The following is a 21,112-nucleotide window of genomic DNA, read 5'->3' on the forward strand; positions in this document are numbered from 1 at the left end:
CTATTTAACAGAATAAAATATCTGCTCACTCTAGATCGGATCTCAGGTTCGTTGTAAGGGAGAAACTTCACAAAGAATATGAGCACATTTAAAAAAAATTTTTGCATACACAGATAACTTAGTAAAAATAATGGTGAAAAAAATTAAAACAGGAAACATGATTTAAATAATCTCAAAAAAGAGCAAGAACAAATTTTAATCTTCATATAAGAAAACAACCACCAAAATATAAAAGGAAAGGAAATTTCTTTTGTAGAAGAATATATTGTATAGTTCCACCGGTTGATAATTTCAGTTAAAAAAAGTCTATTCTAAACACATGAGCAGTCTCACTCTTACTAATATGTATATTTTAATCAATGGTAGAAGGGGGATTTAGACTACTCATTACACTGACATAAAGTGACAGCAAATTTTTGCACAGCAGTTTTGCTCACTGGCACTAACAGTGGAAGATGGAGGAAGTAGATTTCTGAGTTCAATTGTTAGCAGAATCTGTCCACTGCTAAAACCTTGGACAAAAATAGCTCTCAGGCTTAGCTATTCCCAAGTAACACAAGCATTAACCAAACACTGCTAACCTGTAGGAGGCTGTGGAAAAAAAACATGTAAAAATATTCTATGTTGAATAGGTTTTGTGTTATTTTCTACTAAAGATATTCGATGGGCATGTTCTAAATTATTTAGGGCTTCAGTACAGATCAAAATTAGCATCTGTAATATGAAGTTAACATTATAGTGTACTGAGATCCTTTCGCCAACATTTGGTTGTGAATATTTGGAAGAAGTCAGGCAAAAAATAACTGTATGCACATCCAAGATATCTATAAACTGAAAAGTATACACAGCGGGGGCACAATAAATGGTTAATGGCTGGTTGACTGACCAATTATACATACCATTTAAGAAAGTATATACACATATATATTTCTCTAATAATGTCCTACCAACATATATATATGCTGCCTGTCATAGTTAAGGCTGTATTGCCAAACTAGCATATGTAAAATATCTATGCAGTTAAAATTAAGTTTTTTATAAAAAACTCTGGCTTCTTATATAAGAGAATGAATTTTGGGGTTTCTTTGAGATTTAGTTTAATATATATATAAATGTTAACGTTAATAGGATAATACTTGTCACTTAAAATTTTTAGACAATATAGAAATTTACAAAAAAGTTAAAGTTTTAGACCACTTCACATAGTTGGAGGAAAAAAAACAAAGAGATTAAACTGGATTATGACTGAATACATTTATGATCAAAATTAACACACGCACACACACACACACACACACACACACACACATCAAAACATTTCACAGCAGGACCTGCAAAAAAAGTTTTGAACTGATCTCTTTTGAACTATGCAAAAGAATGAATTAGTCTTATTTTAATGAGAATTTCAGGAAATGAAAATAATTTAATCATGAAATATCAGTTTGATGAACATATTCCATTATCAGTATCTACTAGTAAGTGAATTATACAACTCTTTTGAGCATACAAATAATCTCTGATTTTATACCCACTACATTTCAGAATTCTGTAAACTGTGAGGCATTCAATGTGTTTAATGTGGTAGAAAATCACATTAAATGTTTATTTTGTTCTGTTCAGTCCTTTTCTCACTAAGCATGTGAACACCATCATATCCATTTTTTATTTCACTTTTACAAGTTCATCAGGTAAGGCAAATATCCAGGCACCAATCTTTTGAGCAACATGGCAATATTTAGCATTGTTCAGCTTATCTTCATCGGAAAGATCTTCTCTTTTGCGCATTTCTTGATGAACTTCATTTGGTGGAGTGGCACCTATTAAATAAATCTAGGGCAGGTAAAATAGTGCTAATAGATTTGTCCATGAAGCTGGAAATAGAAGTATTTTTGTGTGCACTTTTAAAAGTCTGATTGACTCATTTAATAATAACTTTATCATTTACTTTTTCACTTTCTTCAAGACCTGATAACACATTCAATGTGTACCTTCTCATCACCTGCCACACAAATGCCAGAGTAAGTGTTGAATTCTCTTCATTTAGGTCCTGTCCAGCAATGCCAACCAAGGAGAATTTGGCCCTATTCTTCTCAAGTTCTCCTGCATAGTTACAGTTCTCGATCTTCTTCATGTTCCCTCCAAGTGCAAAGGAAGTTTGACAACATGGCTTCAGTTGTCTGGCATGCAGATCATTTCATAGAGCTGAAAAATCACTAAGCCATCTGCAAGATTACTGTACAAATGATTAATGTATGGATTGACACACCCCCCCCCCAAATTCATCCAGTTCTTTCTTTCTTGCTCTCTCCTTCCCATAAATTTATATTAATGTCATTATTATCAGGCCTGCGTAGGCATGCGTGTGTATTAAACAGATTACCTGAAACCTCACCTGCAGGAGTAACAAACTCTCTGCAACCCAGTATATCTGCTTCTTGAAGAAAGAATCTAGCACACTTCAGGTCATTTACCTCATTAAATCCTGAAAGGTCAATGGCAATGGCAGGCTCATCATCCCAGTTACCTTTAGGTGCAAACTAATTAAGCAAATTAAAATAAGCTCTTGAATACTTAACGTCGTAGCTGAAGTTGTTGATGGTGTGCCATCCTGCATTGGTCAAATGGTAGTTCACCCATCACAGCAGTAATTCCTCTGGAGAAAGCTTCATCAGCTCTTCTAGTTCCTCAAATTCATTTAGCATGCAATCAGAGCTTCATTTCAGGAAATCTCAATATTAGCAGACAGACCAACTTTGATGATCTGCCAGAGAAGTCCCAAGACCAAGCGACATTTTCCTTCTTTGAGATCCTGTGCACCAGTGTTGACCACTGTACAACCACAGCAGAATTCAAGACTATGTTTAAATTTTTAGAAATAGTGGAGGGGTGAGCTTTTTCTTATTAATGGCTCTTTCACCAGTTGTATCTGGTTTAGATAAGTTGATCATTTTGCAAAGAAGAATGCCATCTGCAAGGGAATTGAAAAGACTGCCATCACTGGTATTCATGGCTATAAGATGCTTATAGTCAGGGTCATTCTTCAGGGTTTATCCAGTTAACAAAAGCCACTTTTTCTTCCTCTGAATAAGAATGCTGTGTGCCCTCACTAGAAATAGATGAAGTTCCTCCAATAACAGTAATCGCTTTCCTCTTGTTGATTAGTTTTTGGAATGTTTTGCTGATGCCTTTGCTTTTTCACTCTTGCATTAGTGACACAAACTCTTTGAAACTGATTTTGTCATCTTTGTTGTTGTCAGCAACTGCTAGAATTTTCTCCATGATCTCAAACACTCTGTAGCCAGGCAGAGGAAGCTTTGCTTCCTTAAACAGGTCCTCAAATTCATAGCCACTGACATACTCACTGTTGTCAATATCTATTTTATTAAATGCTTCTTGTATTTCCTCAAGCTCCTCCTGAAAAATGGTAGTGGTACTATTTTTCATCTTTGGACAGGAAAAACTCCCTTCAGGTCTTTATATTTTTTATCTTAGGAATCCTGGCGGCACAGAAAGCAAACCCAGCTTGGAATCTGTGGTCCTTCTGTGTTTGGGTAGGAGCACTGACCTTCTTAGGGCTTACTTAGGCTATATGTCCTGGAAATGGGGCTGCAGGAGGAGGACACCTCCGCAAAGCCACTGCCTTGGGTCTGTCCTGCCCAAAAGTTCAGGTCTTCTCTATGAGTACATTTTTTAAAGTTTTAAGATCTATTCAATTACAAATGGCTCAGATTTGTAAATTTCCCTTCTTGGCCAACAGATCCCCTACCTATAGAGGTAGTAATTTTTTAAAAAGAAAGAAAGAGGAGGAGAAAAAAATGGCATAGATGATAGGGGCTCTGTTCATCCCTCTGGCGAACAAATCAAAGTTGTGACAGAAACAAGGAGCAGCAGCAAGGAAAAATCGCCTGGGATCTAGATGAACAAGCCATACAACTAGGGAGAAATCCAAGAAATCACCTTGCGACAGCAGAAGGTAGGATGGGGCCAGGATGCAGGGCTGCCCGGTTCCAAGCAGCTGAGTGAGATGGAGGCTGTGGCAGCGGCAGCAGCAGATGCCTCTTAAAGCGGCTGTGTCTACAAGTGGATTTTCGCAGTGATGGACCTGCTTGCTCTGAGTACCAGTGCCGATTCGGCTGCACGCAGGGGGAACCAGGGACTTACAGGGAGACATTGTCAGAGTGAAGGCCGAGGTGAGACTTGCTCTGTACAAAAGCGCCAGTGGTATCCATTGTTCCTTGTTGAGACCTCCCTGCTCCAGTGCATGGAATCAGCGCTGCCATAGCCTTGACGTCATCAAGCTGGATAACAGAGGTCACTCTGCCCAGAGGATTCTCTGAAATCCTGCCTTCCCCAACCCGAGCCCCACCCAAGCCATATCCAGGTGTATCGAGTCAGATGCTCCTTGCTGAGCAGTCTAGATTCACACTGGAAGCAGCTGGCCTTAGTTTCTGGTGTGGCCTTTTGAGGCAAATATAAAAAACAGCATCTGTAGATTGCTGGCTGAATCTTGACAGGTGGCCCCAGAGGGGCAGAGGCTTGGGCTAAATTTGGCCTACAGCTGAACCCCTCTCAGGACTGTGCCACTGGACACCTACTTCACAAATCCACAATAATAAGATCAAAAGACTTAGGAACTTTGCTTAGTCCATAGAAACTGACACGGAAAGGCAGCCAAAATAGAAAGACAAAGAAGCAGAAACCATATGAGAAAACAGAACAGAGATCCAGATATAATGGAGTCAAGTAATCTAACAGATGCAGAGTTCAAAACGCTGGTTATAAAGATGCTCAATGAACTTTTGGGAAATGTAGAGCACTCCAACAAAGAGATAAAAATGGAGATGGAGATTATAAGAGGGAACCAGCCTGAAATGGAGAACACATTATCTGAGATGAGAAGTTTATTAAATGGAATAAATAAAGGAATAAACAAAGTGAATAAAGAAGATCACATGCCCTATCTAGAGGACAGGAAAGCCAATCATGGCACTCAAACAGAATGGCAAGAAAAAAGAGGCCAATACTATAAAGATGATTTAAGGAGGATATGGGACACTATTAAGGCTCCAAATATTTTTCCAATTGGTATAACTGAAGAAAACCAAGATATTGAACAGCTGTTTGAAGAAATAATGATGGAAAACTTTCCTAACCTGGTGAAGGAAATGGACATAAAACCCCAGGAAGCTCAGAAGATTCCAAAATTCAGGGATCCAAAGAGGCCCACACCAAGACACATCATAATTAAAATGCCAAGGGTTAAATACAAATAAAAAATTCTAAAAGCAGCAAGAAAAAAACAAATAATTACATATAAGGGAACACCCATATGACTCGCAGCTGATTTCTTAAGAGAGACTATGCAGGATAGAAGGGCTTGGCAAAAAATATTTGAAAGAATGAAGACCCAAGAGCTACAACCAAGAATAATTTATCCAGCAAAGCTATCATTTAGAGTTGAAGGACAGATAAAGAGCTTCCCAGACAAAAATAAACTAAAAGAATTTATTACCACCAAGCCAGAATTACAGAAAATGTTGGAGGGACTTCTTTAAGAAGAAAAAACATGTATCAAAAACAGGAATAAAGAATGGTAACAACTACATTCCTATCAATAAGTACCTTAAATGGAAAAGAATTAACTGCTCCAACCAAGGATAGAGTGGCTAAAAGGATAAAAAAAACAAGACCCCTACATATGAAAATGAAGGAGGTGGGAAAAGATATTGCTTTGATGAACCTAGAAGGTATTTAAATCAGACAGAGAAAGATAAACACTATATAATTCCACTTATATACGGAATTTAAGGAATTAAAAGAACAAACTAATCAAAAACAGACTCACAAATATAGTGGACAATTTGGTGATGGACAGGGGAGGGTGGTTTGGGGGGCAGAGAATGGGGTGAAGGGTTAAAGAAGTACAAATTAGTAGCTGATTGATGGTCACGGGGATGGGAAGCACGGTATAAGGAATGCAATTAGCATGAATGCATTGGCTAGGTGGAGGGTCAGGGGAGGGAGTGAGCAATTGGGGGGATCATTTTACTATATAGATGTCTAACCAATGTACTGTATACTTGAAACTAATTAAAATTTAAACAAAGAAAAGCAGTATCAAGTGCATTTTTTTCTGATTTTCTTAACATTAGAAGACATGAAAGTTCTTAGGATTGTCTATTAAATGGTTAAAATAAATAAACATAATATTTAAAAATTAACTTTTAGGTATGATAATGGTTATGTTTCCAAAAGGACTCCCTATCTTTTAGATCTACAAACTGAAATATTTATACACAAAATAAATTATATCTGGGATATGCTTCAAGATGCTTTGAACTGTGGTGGAAAGCACTTGAAAATATAGATGAAACAAGATTACTCATGAATTGATCATTGTCAAAGCCGGGCAATGGGCACATAGGGGTTCATTATGCTATTTTCTCTACTTTTGATATGTTTAATGTTTCTCATAATAAAAAGTGTTTTAAAGTCAAGCATTTTCAGACAGAAGGTATTTAATAGAACTTCAAGAAAATATTCATATGGAACATGATATACCAATGAAATGCTTTCTTGACTTGGTTTTCATGAGTTGGAGATACAACAATTTCGATTAATGGTTTGGTTCTGCTTCTTCTAAGTATTTCTTTTTCAATGAGAAAACAACTTTTTGAGAAACTTAAAAATCAAGACAGTAAAAGTTGAATTAGTATCAAGGAAGCTTCAACTCTTTCACATAAAATTTCACATCAAAGTGTTCATCTTTTACTTAAAATGCAAGATTTGTGTTCTTGGTTGAAGATAGTTTTATAGGTTTTTTCCTTTCATGAAGCTGGAAAGACATTTGACATATAGCAGCTTTATTTATGGTGCTCAAGAAAAATGGCTTGAACAGGAAATATTTATTTGAAAATCCCATTGGATTTTGTATAGAAGGGCCAATATAATGTTTAGAATAGTCAGCCAAAGTTTTGGAAAATTTCAAGATGTCTAAGTCACTGGAGCCCAGTCATGGCAGGCTTGGTGTATTTGCAGATAAAACCTGAGCTGAGCCTTCAGTGTGCATGCCTGGCCTGGCCTTGGGCACTCTCATGATTGTCATGACAAGAACATGTCCAAGTAACCGCTGACCTTTCAGCAGGCCTCCAAAGTGAGACATGTGGAGCAGGTCTGAACCTGCCATGCAGCCTGGAGTCACACGCGGATGGCATGCAGCCCCAAGCAGAGCCACCAACCAGGCAGCAGCCAGAGGAACAAGAAAAATATAGCTGTCTTTTAAGCTACTGCGTTTTTGGGTGGGTGGTTGTGAAGGATCATTCAGCAACAGCAAATGTAGCCCCCAGATGCCAGAGTCCAGAGCTCGTCTTGGTTGTCTTGGTTATAAGTTTCTGTGTCATATGTTGCTTCTCTCTGCAAAACATCCCTTCCCATTCTTTTGGTGAAACAAACACCCTTCTTCAAAGGGCAGCTGGGTACCCAACTCTATAATATTTGGTAGAGCTACCAAATGTAAAACTGCCCATGTGCCACGTGACCCATGCTGGTCCAAGCAGCATCCATGGCTCCTGCCACATAAAAAGCCTAAGAGACAAACACAGTGACCAAACCAAGCAGAAACAGGAGAAAGAAGTAAGGTCCAGCAGAGTCAGGGCCCTTTCGGCTCCAGCGACTGCCCTGTGACTGCAGCCCTTCTTTCATTCTCGAAGTTGCCCGTTTCAGGCAGGATTCACATAAGGAAGAACAATCATTCTACACAGTTCAAGCATAAAAGTGTTTCGCCCAGGGGATGAGGTGTTCATGGTCATGAGAAGGGTTGCCATTGGGTCTGAGGTGGGCTACTGAGGCAGCGCCTTTAGCACTCTGAAGTCCCACTGGGTGGCAGGAAGAGAGAGGGAGAGTCCGGCTTCCTAACCAGGCCCAAGAGCATCTAACCGGTCGACCGCCATTTGCATCCAGAACCCTTGCCCACAGGTTCAGTTTTCGAACCTCTCCATCTAGAGGGAGGGCAGTTTTAGGGGCCTGCAAGAGAGTTTCTAACCCCTGTTGGTTCAGGCATGTTCCAAATAACTCCTTTAAAGTTTTGAATATTTTTATCATTACAAAATACTTCTATGATTTCAAGATAGTTGTATTTGGTTTTCAGAACAATACAGTTACAGTTAAGGTCAACACTATCATGATTACTCTACGTAAGAGGAAGCCTAGAATCTAGAATTTAAGTGCTTTTCTCAAAGTCCCAGTAGTGCCAGCCCAGGGTTCTGGCCTCCTTGACCTACCTCTTCTCGGATCCTAAGAGCTGGCAGATCCAAACACGGAGACTGGAAGGGAGCTTTGCATGCGGCAGACAGCCATCAATGCTTGGGAAGTAAATGCCCTTTACTAAAGAAAAAGAAAGGTGTGACAGAAATTCAATAAACTACCTTCAAAATATCTGACTCATTTATATTCTCATTTCTTCCTGAGGACAAATAAAACATGCACTATAACTCTTACACACCCTATTCTAAAACACACCCTTTAAAAAAAAATCTTTTATTAGGAAACAGGTATACTGTTAACATTTGTTTAAGAAAATACTTCTACATGATGGATACATGGGTTTATTATCCTTGTCTCTAATTTTTTCATGTTTAAAATTTTCTATCATGAAAAGGGGTTTCCATAGACTGATGTTTTACAATGCTTCCTCCCTCCCAGGACGCTGTGAATGAAGCAAGCCTGTCCTTTTAACCACAAATCTGATGATGGCCCTGACCAAGACCTGGCTGCTTGACTGCTCCAAGCTGAGCTTTCAGTCAAGGTGGCAGCAGGAGCCCTCCAGGTCTGATTAATACAAGCTGAAGCCCTAGGCTTCCTTTGGATGTGTTTTCTCTGCTGACCATTTGCTATGCCCTCTCCTCTGATGGATTGAGATCAGCAGCTAGCCGATGAGTCTGACCAGCATACTGTGTGTGCTTCCTGCCTGAGCCTGCCACCCAGACTCCAGCAATGGCAGGGTAGAGCTGGCCTCAGCTCATTCTAGAAATAGAAAAGGAATCAAGGGTGTACAGAAGCTATGATATGTAAAAGGCTTCTTTTTTTCCCCTTGGTCTCCTCCTGCCACATTTCCAGCGTCCCTAGAACAGTCAGGAGCAGGGCTGGGTGTCCTCAGCTGTCTGGGCGTCACCCACCTGCCGTGGCATTCCTCAGGCCTATTGCTGCATGCCACGCCTGGTCTGGAGGGCAGATGGCCACATAAAAATAGTCAGGGAGCCCTCGAGGTACCACTTCTCCAACTGCTCTGTTGAGCAGAAGCCAGAATAGAGGGTGAAGCCTAGGGCTTCAGCTTATAATAATAAGACCCGGAGTGTCCCTGCTTGCACCTTGACTGAAAGCTCAGCTTGGAGCAAACAGCTGGGCATTGGCATAGCCTGTCAGGGACTTGGAGCAGAGGCCAGTTGCTCAGTGTGTCCCCATGGTGGTGAGTGCAGGTTTTTGTCCAGTGAGGATGCATAGGAAGGGCAGGGGCCATAGAGAAAATCTCATCTGATAAGGAAAGCCTGTGCCTCCCCTAGACCTCCCTGGAATGAGCAGTGGACAAAATGGTTCTTTTTGTTTCAACAGTTTTCAATCAATTCTATTGAAGCTAAAAAGTTCTATTGTACTGCACCAGTATAAATACAGCTAGAGGGCTTCAGGGCCCTGTTTCTTGTTTAGGCAATGGTAAGTTACTGATCAGCGGGCGCAGAGTTTCAACTGAGTAAGCCAAGTAAATTCTAGAGATCTGCTACACAACATTGTACCCACAGTACAATAATGTAGTGTATGCTTTGTTAAGAGGGTAGATCTCGTATTAAGTGTTCTTACCATCACCCAACAAAATTTGTACAAAGAAGAAGGAGCTAGAGCCTGAATGTGTGACCAGGACGAGTTACTTGGCCTCTCTCAAATTTGGTTTCCTCATCTGTGAAAGTGTGAATAATACCTGCTCTGGAAAGAACAATCATTAAATGAGATGCCTGGGAGAAAGCAGCGGCTCCCTTCCTGGAGCAGTGTGGACACAGCATCAGATTGCTTTATTCTCCCTGATTAAACGAGTGAGCTCTGTAGCATATATTTGGGAGCTAGTCACAAATATGCTTGGATAGAAAGGGTGAAAAGATTGGGAGATGAGCTGTTAGGGTGGGTGGGGAGAGATGTTCTCTGAATCAGTTGAGCCAGCTGTGAACTGAGGGTGTGGCTGCCGCAGAATTCCTGAGAACAGCTGAGACAGCTGGGAGGGACTGGGCTCTCAGCTCGAACTGAGTTCAGCTCTCCAAATAGCCTTAGTTTTACTGTAGAGAAAAAATAATAAGGGCTTCTCATTACTTTGGTTTGGCAGTTTGCAATTTGCAGGCATCTTTACCTACATTATCTCAGTTGCTTTCTCAGCATGCCTGTTAGGCAGAGAGAGGGCCCACTGACCCCAGAGCCTCAGATAAGGGAAACTGTAGGCTGGTCAAAGGGAAGACAGGGCTGGACCCACTACCTAGCCTGCCCTGCATACCCTACCACCCCTGCAATAGAACATTCAAGGCAAAGACTATGGCTAGATACAAAACTAGTTTCTAACTAGACCAGCGTGGAATGACTAGGAAAGGAATTCAGGCAAATAACTGGTTGATCATGAATTGTGAACCATTCTGACTATTTAAAAAATGTCATCTGATGGGAAGAAGTTTGAGGGGCTGAGTGAAAAAGGTGAAGGGATTAAGAAGTACAAATTGGCAGTTACAAAATAGTCATGGGGATGTAAAGCATGGCATAAAGGGAATATACTCAATAATATTGTAATAACTACGTATATTGTCAGGTGGGTACTAGACTTATTGGGGGATCACTTCATAAGTTGTATAAATATCCAAATACTAAAACTAATATAATGTGGAATGTCGACTGTAATTTTTTTTTAAAAAAATTACAACAACAACAAAAACAAAAACACTTGCCGTCTGAATTTATACCTAACTCTGTAGAAATCTCTTGTTTAGGGAGGCATTATGAAATTTTTCTTCATTTCCCATCATAACGTTATAGATCTTGTTTTCAGAAAAGAAAGTCCCCCTGCACTGCAAATTTTCTGTCATTCTATTTTCTTCATTCACAATCATTTACTAAGTGCGCTTGCATAGTAAGTAATGTGCTGAGTATTATGGACAACATACAGGTAGTCTAGTCTCTAACCTTAGGAATTTATAATCTAATCCAGGAGGTAAGACTCCTAAATATGGCACACCTGGACAATCTGCTCATGGGAGACGCTTAGTGAGTGCATGATAATGTGGTTGGTGCAGACATCCAGAGGCAGACAATAAGTTCAGTTTTGACACGCCTGTATGGTGATGTCATGTCCAACTGGAGTCTGGGACCAAAAAATTTCGCTATCACACACACACATAAACAACCACATTTCAAATCACATAATCACTTAGAACAGTTTCTATTTTGCTTAATGTATCCCTAATTTTTTATAACCTATGGCCTCAAGAAAGCAAGGTTGCCTTCTACAACTTGGGACTCAGAGGTGCATTTATGTGGTACACACACTGAGCCAAATGTGTTGAGTGCGCTCTGTGCCAGACAATCTGCCCCACAACTCTGCAAGGTTGGTGTTTTATCTCCCATTTCCCCATGTGGCAGAAATGAAATTAAACCCACTTGTCTGACCTCAGAGCTCCATGAGGCACTAGTCCAGCCACAACTATTAGCAGGAGAGTTATGTGCTCTACCATCCTAAGGAAAAGACAGTGCAGAAATCACATAGAGAGGGACAGAGAACACTTTGCAAATGAAACTGTCAAGGATGGTCCCCTGTAAGAAAGGGACAGGTAAAGTGGTCCTGTGGGCCATAGAGCAGTATTAGTGAGTTCCTATGACACCAGAGCAATGCCATGGGCAGACCCCTGGCAGAGCTGGTGGGAGTGTCCATCCCTTCCTCAGTGACATGCCTCGTCAACCAGGAGCTACTTTCACTTCTATAATCCCTTCTCCTCTAATTAAAGCAGGATCCTATACCTTCATCCGCACAAACCAGAATTCACGTCCCTTGCCAGGTGTGCCTATAAAGCCTTTCCTCTCTAAGAGAGGGACAAAGGCTTTGTCTCCCTCTCAAAGAATTCCAGACATCCAGAGATGAGGGGAGGAGGTTTGAAGAGGGCGTGTGAAGATCGCCTTCCTCCCTAGGTGATTCTCATCCTCTAGCTGCACTGAGCTCTCTCTTGCAATGATACTCTGTCCCCTTTCTAGAAAGAGGACTGACGACATATATCAAAATCCTTTTAATCATACCATTTGACCCAGTAATTCCACTTCTAGGAACCAATCTTCAATTCTAAATTCAAATAATATTTTATGCACAAAGATGCATTGATTAGTCACAAGATGTGTTAAAGCATTATTGATAATAGTGGAAAATAGGAAACAACTCAAATGACCAAATATAAGGGAATAATTAGAATACACTATAAAATGGTGGGCAGCCATTAAAAATGTTTTGTATGAAGCACATGTAACACAAAGAAGTTACATTTACAAAGTTCATTGTTTTTAAAGCATACAGGCAATGTGAACCTAATTAAGTTTAAGAAAACTCCTGTAGAATAGAAAACTGGCAGGAAATGTGTCAAATGTTAATTGGTTAATTAATGGTGTTTGGGGATTGGATTTTGACTTTTGTTACTTTTCAGTCTTTTCCAACTTTTGTGAAGCTTGTCTATTATTCCCTCACCCCCTTTTAAAAATTGTGATTAAAAGTATATAACACAAAAAGTACCATCTTAACCATTTTTAGGTGTATAATTCAGTAGTGTTCAGTATATTCACATTGTTGTGCAGATCTTCAGAACTCCTTATCTTGCAAAACTCATCTATTATTTTTTAATGGAAAAATAATATAATGACTATTTTTTAAAATATAAACTGCTCAAGCCTAGTGCTGAAAGTTGCCCTGCTTCAGCTGGTTTTAAAAATCTGAAGGTGAAGGCTCCTCTCCTTACTTCCACTTCCCACCACCTAAGTCTCTGGCAGGGACTTTCCTAGATCCCATTCTCACTGGGTGGCTCCCTCCTCTGGGCCTTTACTCTGCCCCCATCCCCATCCCAGCACATCTCTCCACTCCTCCTGGCCAATCGCTGCCTCGGCCCCCAGCCGGCCACAAGCCTGTCTCCCACTCTGCTGTGTGTGTGCTCAAGATAACGGGGTGGATGAGGGAAGGTGGAGGTGGAAGTTTCCATGAGCAGGGCCAGAGGGCTTCTGGGGAAGCTGTAGACCTTTGAGCTGGAGGATCTACTTAACCCCCTGGTCTTGCAGAGGACGAAACTGAGACTCAGAGGTCACATAGCTTGTTAGAGGCTCATTGAGGACTGGACCCCAGGGTTCTGTCACCTCATTCAGAGCCCTTCCCTCTAGAACATGCTGGAGACTATTACAGTGCACATTAACAGAGAAAATGGTCAGTGTTGGAGTTGATTCCATGACTGGAAAAATAACAAATGAAGAGTTAGATTGGGCTGGGAAAGGTTATTTGACTACACTTATGTAGAGACATGCTGCCCATTTTTGTCTCATTGCTATACAACATGGTAACAATTCTGTTATGATCGGATAGGTATCAGATCATATTTGTTATAAATTTGATTTACTACACTCAGTTCTATGCATGTGGCAAGGAGATAATTCCGAGGTGTCCAAAATTAAGTTACAGCAGGCCAGAAGGTGGAAGGAAGAGACAAAAGGGTTAATCAGTTAACAACTAAAGTGCAAAACCAATAAAAGACTGCTCATGCTCATTAGTTAACGATGTAATTATTAAATTAACTTCTAGGTAGCTATTCTTGAGGTTATCTAAAAAGAGGGAATAGTGAGGTGCAGTTGAACCCCAAGAGCCTCCGCTTCTTGTTTACACGTGAGCCACACAGACTCTGCTGGCCTATTGCAGAAGGAGCCCCGCTTCGCCGTCTCTCACCCGCTTTGTCTGTAGCTCATGAAAATCCTTTCAGAACGCCTAGCATCTTCTCTCCCTACTTGACGTATAAAAATGCTCATAAAATTCAAGGACGATGGACATGTCTCTTCTGCCTAGCCATGCTGCTGGTGGTTTAGACTCCATGCCCCATGACCTGTCTTCTTTTCTGCTAGCAATGGCCTAATAAACTTTAAAAAAAAAAAAAAACTTAAAATTTTAAGTTAAATTTTTGTTTAATACATGAATATTTATTCTTCATTGTGTATTTGGTGGATATATGCTCACTACTTTCTTAGGAATAGAGGAAATGGAATGATCAGGTTGCATTTTTAGATCAGCTGGTTTTTGTTTGATTTAAGTTAGGACAGGTGTTGCTTATCACAGGACATGAGAGCTGCTAGGTAATTTAAAGATCAGCTGATCTTACTCACTGACAAATGAGGAAGCTGATTTTATCTAAACCTAGAATTTCCAGGATGCAGGGTTAAGAGTCATAGTTAACTTTCCGATTCATTTCCCGTGTGGAGCAAAACAGGCTGCAGGCAGTCACGCTCTGCCTGGGCCTTCCTCTGGCACTCCCGAGATTTAGCAAATCCATGAAAACAAAACCATTTTCTAATCACACACCCCAAACTGTCTGGACTCTTGTCTAGGAAAGGTATATAAAACAGGATCTCTATTTTTGTTTCCAGCCCTACACAAAAGCAGCGGGAGGGGGAGCAGGGGTAGGTGTGCTCGCCACCTGACCATCATCACCACTGTCCAAACAGGGAAACACAGACAGAGTTGGGTGGGGCTGCGGGGAGAGCTGAACCCAGTCTCAGTTCGGTTACTTGTCTGCCTGCAGTTAGGCAGTGCAGCTGCTTAGTCTCCGGAACCAGCATGGTGCCTGGCACACCACAGATGTTCAATTAACGTTGGTGGGGTTGAATCAGATGCAGAGGCCGTACCCCTAAGTGCCCAGCAAACATGACGGTGGCACCTCAGAGCTCAGGAGTGCATAGGGATTCACATCCTCCTCCCTATTCACCCTTGACTCATAACGGAGCCAAGAGACTACGCCCTTTTTTCAGAGACCTCCAGCCTTAGGAAGCCCTTCCCGTAAGTCTTCTTCCTCCCTTGGAGCTGAGGCAGGATAGACAGCCCAAGGACACCCCCTTCCCAACCAGGATAGGCCTCCAGAATTTTTTTCTTTTCTGCAGGTCTCCCTGTTTTAGCCCCGGCAAGGGGGTATAAACCAAAACTGGTTTCTTCCAGACTATACGCCATCTTTGGCTAATTATAATACCATTATAATTTTATCCACACTGCAAATACTGCTGCTCCCATCAGGCACCTGATGCCATGACAGTTCCAGAAGCAACATATAAGGAAGAAAGAATGGGAAACTGAACTCCCCACCTACTGGGAGGAGATAACGAGGCTCTGTCAGCACCACGATTCCCAGCCCTGCCTCCAAGAACAAAAGTTTATAAACCAGACAGCCTTATGCGGCTCGCTCACTCTTTAATTAACCTTGCGCTTTCCTCCTTGCTGTTTGTCTCGCCCTCAAATTCTTTCTCACCACGTAAGACCAGAACTCCCAGCCCTCTGGCAACAGAGCCACTGTCCTAGCCACAGGGCATTCTGCACTCATCTGTCTCTTCTCTGTCCATGGTGAAGGGAGAAAGCCCATCACCATGCTCTCAGCAGCAGCTTTTTACCTGCAGAACCTGGAGGCTGTTGCCAGTCCGTGTCTTCCACTCACTGGGCTAAATCATTCACAGTTCATGTTCACCACCATCGACTGATTTCAGAAGTTTTCGAGCCTATAGGAAAGTTGAAAGAATAATACAATAATAAAACGAACAACTATGCCCTTCATCTAGATTTACCTATTGTTGACATTGTCACATTTGCTATCTCTCTTTGTATACACACACGTATCCTTTTTAATGAAGCATTTGAAAAGAAGCTGCACGCATTGCAACACTTCAGTGTGAATCTCCTATATGACAATATCATTATCACTTTTAAAAAATAACATCAATTAGATATCATTTAATGTCCCCAATTGTCCTCAAAATGCCGGTTAGAGGGTTTTTCAAATTGGGGCCCAGCCAGAGAGGGTGGTTTTCTGGGGATCTGCAAGGCAGGGAAGGGGGGTGGGAGCCCCCAGCCTGAAGACACTCTCTTTTCCTTTCCCTCAAAACCCAAAAGGATAGGTTTTACGGTATGTAAATGATGCTTGAATAAAGCTGTTAGAAATCAATTTCAGAGGTTGCTTAAAGAATGGGATAGACTCAAAGAGAAAATATCAGAGAACATACATGGTGCGCAGTTAGGGTAAGAGTATTTCAAAAAGATTTTATTCCAGTTTTGAGTGTGTGTACATGCACTGAATCACAAATATATTTGTTACAGTGAGTCAAATCAAAAAATATTTGAAAGCCGTCAATTTAGGCTAATTTTCTTGGAAGAGCACTGTCTTTTGTTCTGATTCTTTTTCCTCTTTTCCCAAACCTTCCATGTCTCCAGCTTCCCGAGTCTTCCAGCCCCAGTCCTATCGAGTTAAAGAAATTTTATTTTTATTCATTCTCAAAACAAGCTGAGTGTCACCTGGCATGAATATCTGATCAGAAAGAAGGTTCCCTTCTCCATCCGTTCTCCTAACCCATAGAAATCTGTCTCTGAAGGCAGAGGCCAGGACAACACAGTACTAGGGCAGGAAGGCAGTTCAGGACCAGGCAACTTGTGGGGAGCTACCAATAGCACCCCTTTGCCCACTGATAAGACTGGTCCTGCCCAGACGCTCAGCATAGCCATGCCTGGTAGAATGGCTATGCACCAGAATGTGGTGTCTTTAGACAGACCAGGCAACTGCTAAATGGGAGTGTCTGAATTATAATCTTTTAATTCTATTTTAAAATATACTTCTGTAGTTTGTGCCTTCTCATATAATCATCATGACAGTACTCAAAGTAATTACCACACCCTCCTTGCCTAAAAATTCTCCTGCAGTGAGTCAAGCCCCCATAATACTGCCTCCTGCAATAATGTCCTAACCTCCCCCATAGCTCTCTCTCCTCCATACTGCTTCCACAGTCCTCTTTCTAAAATCTGTGTCATGTTTTTCCTAGTTTTTCTCTTGGCTGAAATTCTCCATCTGTTCATGTATATTGTCCATCTTTTTCATTAGATCTTTAACATTTTAATTGTAGTTATTTTAAAGCCTATATCTAATAGTTCCAATATCTGGGCCATGACTGGGTCTGGTTCCGCCAATTGCTTTATCTCTTAATAATGGGTTGGGTTTTTTCCCTTGACTTTTTTGTATAATTTTTGTAGAGAAGAACAGTAGGGACTGAGGTAAATAATATTTGTGCATGGAATAGGCATGTCTCTTCTCTTGTCAGGACATTAGTATAGAGTTTGTTAATCTACTCAGTGGTAAACTAGGTTTGGGTTTTATTGTTGCTATAGTTACCCTCAGGGCACCACAGCTTCAAATCTCTCCAGAAGGATTTTGAAAAGAGCTTTGTTGAGATATAATTCACCTAACATACAATGCACCCATTTAGAGTATTCCATTCAAAGGTTATTCATATATTCATAGAGCTGAGCATCCATCCCCCCAATCCATTTGAGAATATTTTCATCACTCTAAAAGGGAACCCTTTAGCCTTCACCTCCCACTCCTCATCCTCCTCATACCCAACAACCACTAATCTACTTTCTGTCCTGTCTGGACATTTCACATAAATGAAATCATACACTACATGGTCTTTGTGTCTGGCTTCCTTCACTGAGCACACTGTTTGCAGGGTTCATGCACACCACAGCATGTATCATACCTCATTCTTTTTCATTGCAGAATACTATTCCATTGTGTGAATATATGTCAGAGGGTTTTTCTCAATGCTCCTGCTCCTTCCTCAGCTTTCACGTCCCTGCATGGCTGTGCCATGGACAGGGTCTCTCTCTAAGCTCTTGCTTGCTATTTGTGTTAGCCTTCTGATAGGGCTGGGGGACACATCCCATTCCCCAATCCAGTCTCATTCTTGGTTAGACCCATGAAACTGGGCCTCCAGGATGGTGGATGGTGATTTCACAGAGTGCAGCCCCTCCCTCCTGAGTCAGTCAAACTCTTTCTGGGCTTGTGGGCGGTCCTACTCCTTCCCCATGGCCTAAGACTTTTGCTTCAAGCAAGAAAGATCTGGGGAGGCAGGTGGCATCTGATGGAGGCCCTGGAAAAGAGCTGCAGGTCTTGTGTCTGGGATTTCCAGGTACTCTAGACTCTCACATTTGCCCACAGAAGTTGTTAACAGAACTTGCTAGCATTTTAGCCACTTGATTCTTCCCACTTTTCTGGAGCTACCCTCCCCACATACTCGATCGAAAGTGGAATAGGTCAGTACCTCCTTTCCCTGGGAAGGTTCTGCACTCTTTGGAACTCAATTAGGAACTTCATGCCCACCAAGTCCTGTGCCTGATGCTGGCACTCTATCTGGGACACTCCTGGACACTTATCCTGGCAGAGTCTGGCTGAGCCCTGAAGAGGCAAGGGCAATTTGGGGTATACAATAGACACTTAATAAATGTGTGCTTCATAAAAGAGGATAAATAAATCCATGGTTCTTAAATAAAGAAGCACATCGAAACTCCCTGGGAGCTTCCTTAGAGGGCACATATGTGAACCCTCCCCCCACTCTCTCACCCCTCCCCCACAGAATCAGAAGCATGGAGTCCAGGGTGGAAAAGGTAGGGAGGCTCTAGCTCCCAGGGTCGCACAGAGAGCCAGGCAAAAATAAGAGGGTCAGGTCAAGGCTGGAGCCAGCTCTCCCGTTCCGTTATGTCCCAGCAGAGAATTTGGAGAATCACATCAGAAAATTCTAAATTTAAACCTGGCCTTCCAGAGTGTCATAAAGGTACATACATGCCAAAGTGACGAACTAGAGCATATAGCAGATATTACACAATACCTTTTAAATAAAGTCACAAACTTATACACTTACCCTGGGCCCTGCAGATGTTAGGTAGAACCCTGGAAAGTCTCCTTTTGTCCTCTTGATCACTGTGCAGCCACCCTGCTGTAGAAACAGCAAGTTCACAGCATAGTTACAGTGTGGGCTGTCTTATCTAATTTGCATAACAACCCTAGACATTAGGTGCTTTCTGATCTCATTGTTACGGATAAGAGGTGAGCCCCTGGCCCATACTAAAGCATGTGAGGGACAGAAGCAGGTTGGTTTTCCAGAGCTCCTCCCAGTGTGCTGGGCCACTGCCATACCACTGACACTAGGGGGAAAGTGTTCCCCTCACATTCACTTTGTTCAGGAGCATGGTGCCTTGGCTGGTCAACATTTTAAAAAATACTATATATGAAATAAAATTTTTCAAAAGAATGAGAACCCAAGAAAACATACTAACCTAGACTGCAGTAAACACAAGCCAGTATTTAAGAGGTCTGCAGGCTCCCTTTGTAACTGATGCCTCCACTTGTAACAGGACCCCAGGACCCCTCTGGTGGAGCAGCCAGGGCATATAAAGAGTTGAAGTTACATTCAGGAAGCACAGACATTGGGCCTGGGTATCTGCTTGCCAGATTAGTAGGACCTTAGCTCCCCTTTGCAGAACTTCCAGAGAGAAAGCTTGACAATCCTTTGTCAAAGGTGCCAGATGGCAGAGGAACTTAACCCAAGAGTTAACTTGGAGCCGTGGCTAGTGATGATTCCTCCTTGCCTGGTTGTGGCTGTGTGGCCAGAGCCTGCTTACCCCAGGCAAGTTTATCACAGCCCTTGGAGTTCAGGCAGCAATACTCAGAGAAAGGAATAGCCACCAATTCTCTCACAGTGTCTCCAGGTCTCCATGTCCTGTCCCAGCACCTGCCACCTCCCCACTCCCCGTCACAGTTGACAGGTAGAATGGCCACTCCCTTCCAAAGACTCCACCCTCTATCCACTAAGAGTCAAGTCATATGAAGGTACAATGGTCCAATGCCATTACATTTGTCAAAATTTAGGGGTTTATTTGAAAATAAGACCATGGATGGCCATCATTAGCCCAGTTCCAGAGCCTGACCTGGCCCCTCAGGGTCTTTCCTCAGGGTCTTCGCAGCATTTGGAGAAGAGAGTATGGGACGCTAACTCTTCTGTCATGGTAATAGAGAAAGCGGCAAAGAGAAATGAGCACTAGGTTCCCACCTCCTTCGTTCTGCTTTTTGACACCAGTATCCACACCTGGACAGTGACCCCAAAGTCCTCACTCCAGATGGGTGGGTGACTGTGGAGGAAACAGAAGAGGGTATTCAGAGGAGAAGTAAAATGTGATCAAAGGCACAGGAGAAGATGTGGGGCTGAAGGAGATGGAAAGCAAGCAGACAGGAGGGCTTATAGAGAGAACTGCAAAGCCACGGACTTGGAGTTCAATTACTGCCCTTAGATCCAGACGCAGAACTGTTGGGATGTACCTTCTCGGGGCCCACACCACTGCTTCAGCACCCAGGACCTCAGGATTCCCTGCCCAAACTCCCCAAACCTGACTCCAGGACCCTTCCTCCCACAGCTGACTATGACACCGATATGCACCAAAGGGTGGCCAGGGATAGCTGTGTACGTGAGGAGGATGAGTTTGGGCTGAGGGTGGGGATGTCCATAGGTGTGCATAGGGGACCATTCGCAGTATGGGATGGAGTTGGAGGGGAGACAAAGGGAGGGGAGCTGAAAGCTGGGTCTGAGACTGGAAGTCAGCCCTCCCCCACAGCTAAGCCTGATGCAAATCCCCAGGGAGTCTGAGAATTCTACTCAGAGCCTGGCTTTCCAGACTGGAAGGTCTGTCTTTAAGGTAGGAGGACAGAATGCTTTCTGTGATTCTTGTAAGCTTGATTTCTAGCTTATCTTTGGAAATCTGTATACTCTTGCACTGGCCCCAACAATATTAGGGACAGGCCTCAGACTGGTGATGGGAACCTTTCACAGGGTGAAGGGGCCCACTCTGATCTTCTGTTTTCTCATCTGCAGTAATACCTACCTTGGAGGGTTGCTGTGATGATGTTATACATTTTGTACATAAGCACCCAGGAATGAGCCTCAGTCATCTCAGTTACCTCCCTGTTACGGTGTGGATGGTAGGCTTGGGCACCAGTCAACA

General features: G+C 42.2%; 1 pseudogene; it reads right to left on the minus strand.

The window, feature by feature from the left end:
• Positions 1–1,309: 1,309 nt before the first annotated feature.
• LOC120588863 (plastin-1-like) lies at positions 1,310–3,839 on the minus strand (annotated as a pseudogene).
• Positions 3,840–21,112: the final 17,273 nt, after the last annotated feature.

This window comes from Pteropus medius, unplaced genomic scaffold (genome assembly GCF_902729225.1).
Source record: "Pteropus medius unplaced genomic scaffold, Ma_sr-lr_union100, whole genome shotgun sequence".
Taxonomy (NCBI): domain Eukaryota; kingdom Metazoa; phylum Chordata; class Mammalia; order Chiroptera; family Pteropodidae; genus Pteropus; species Pteropus medius.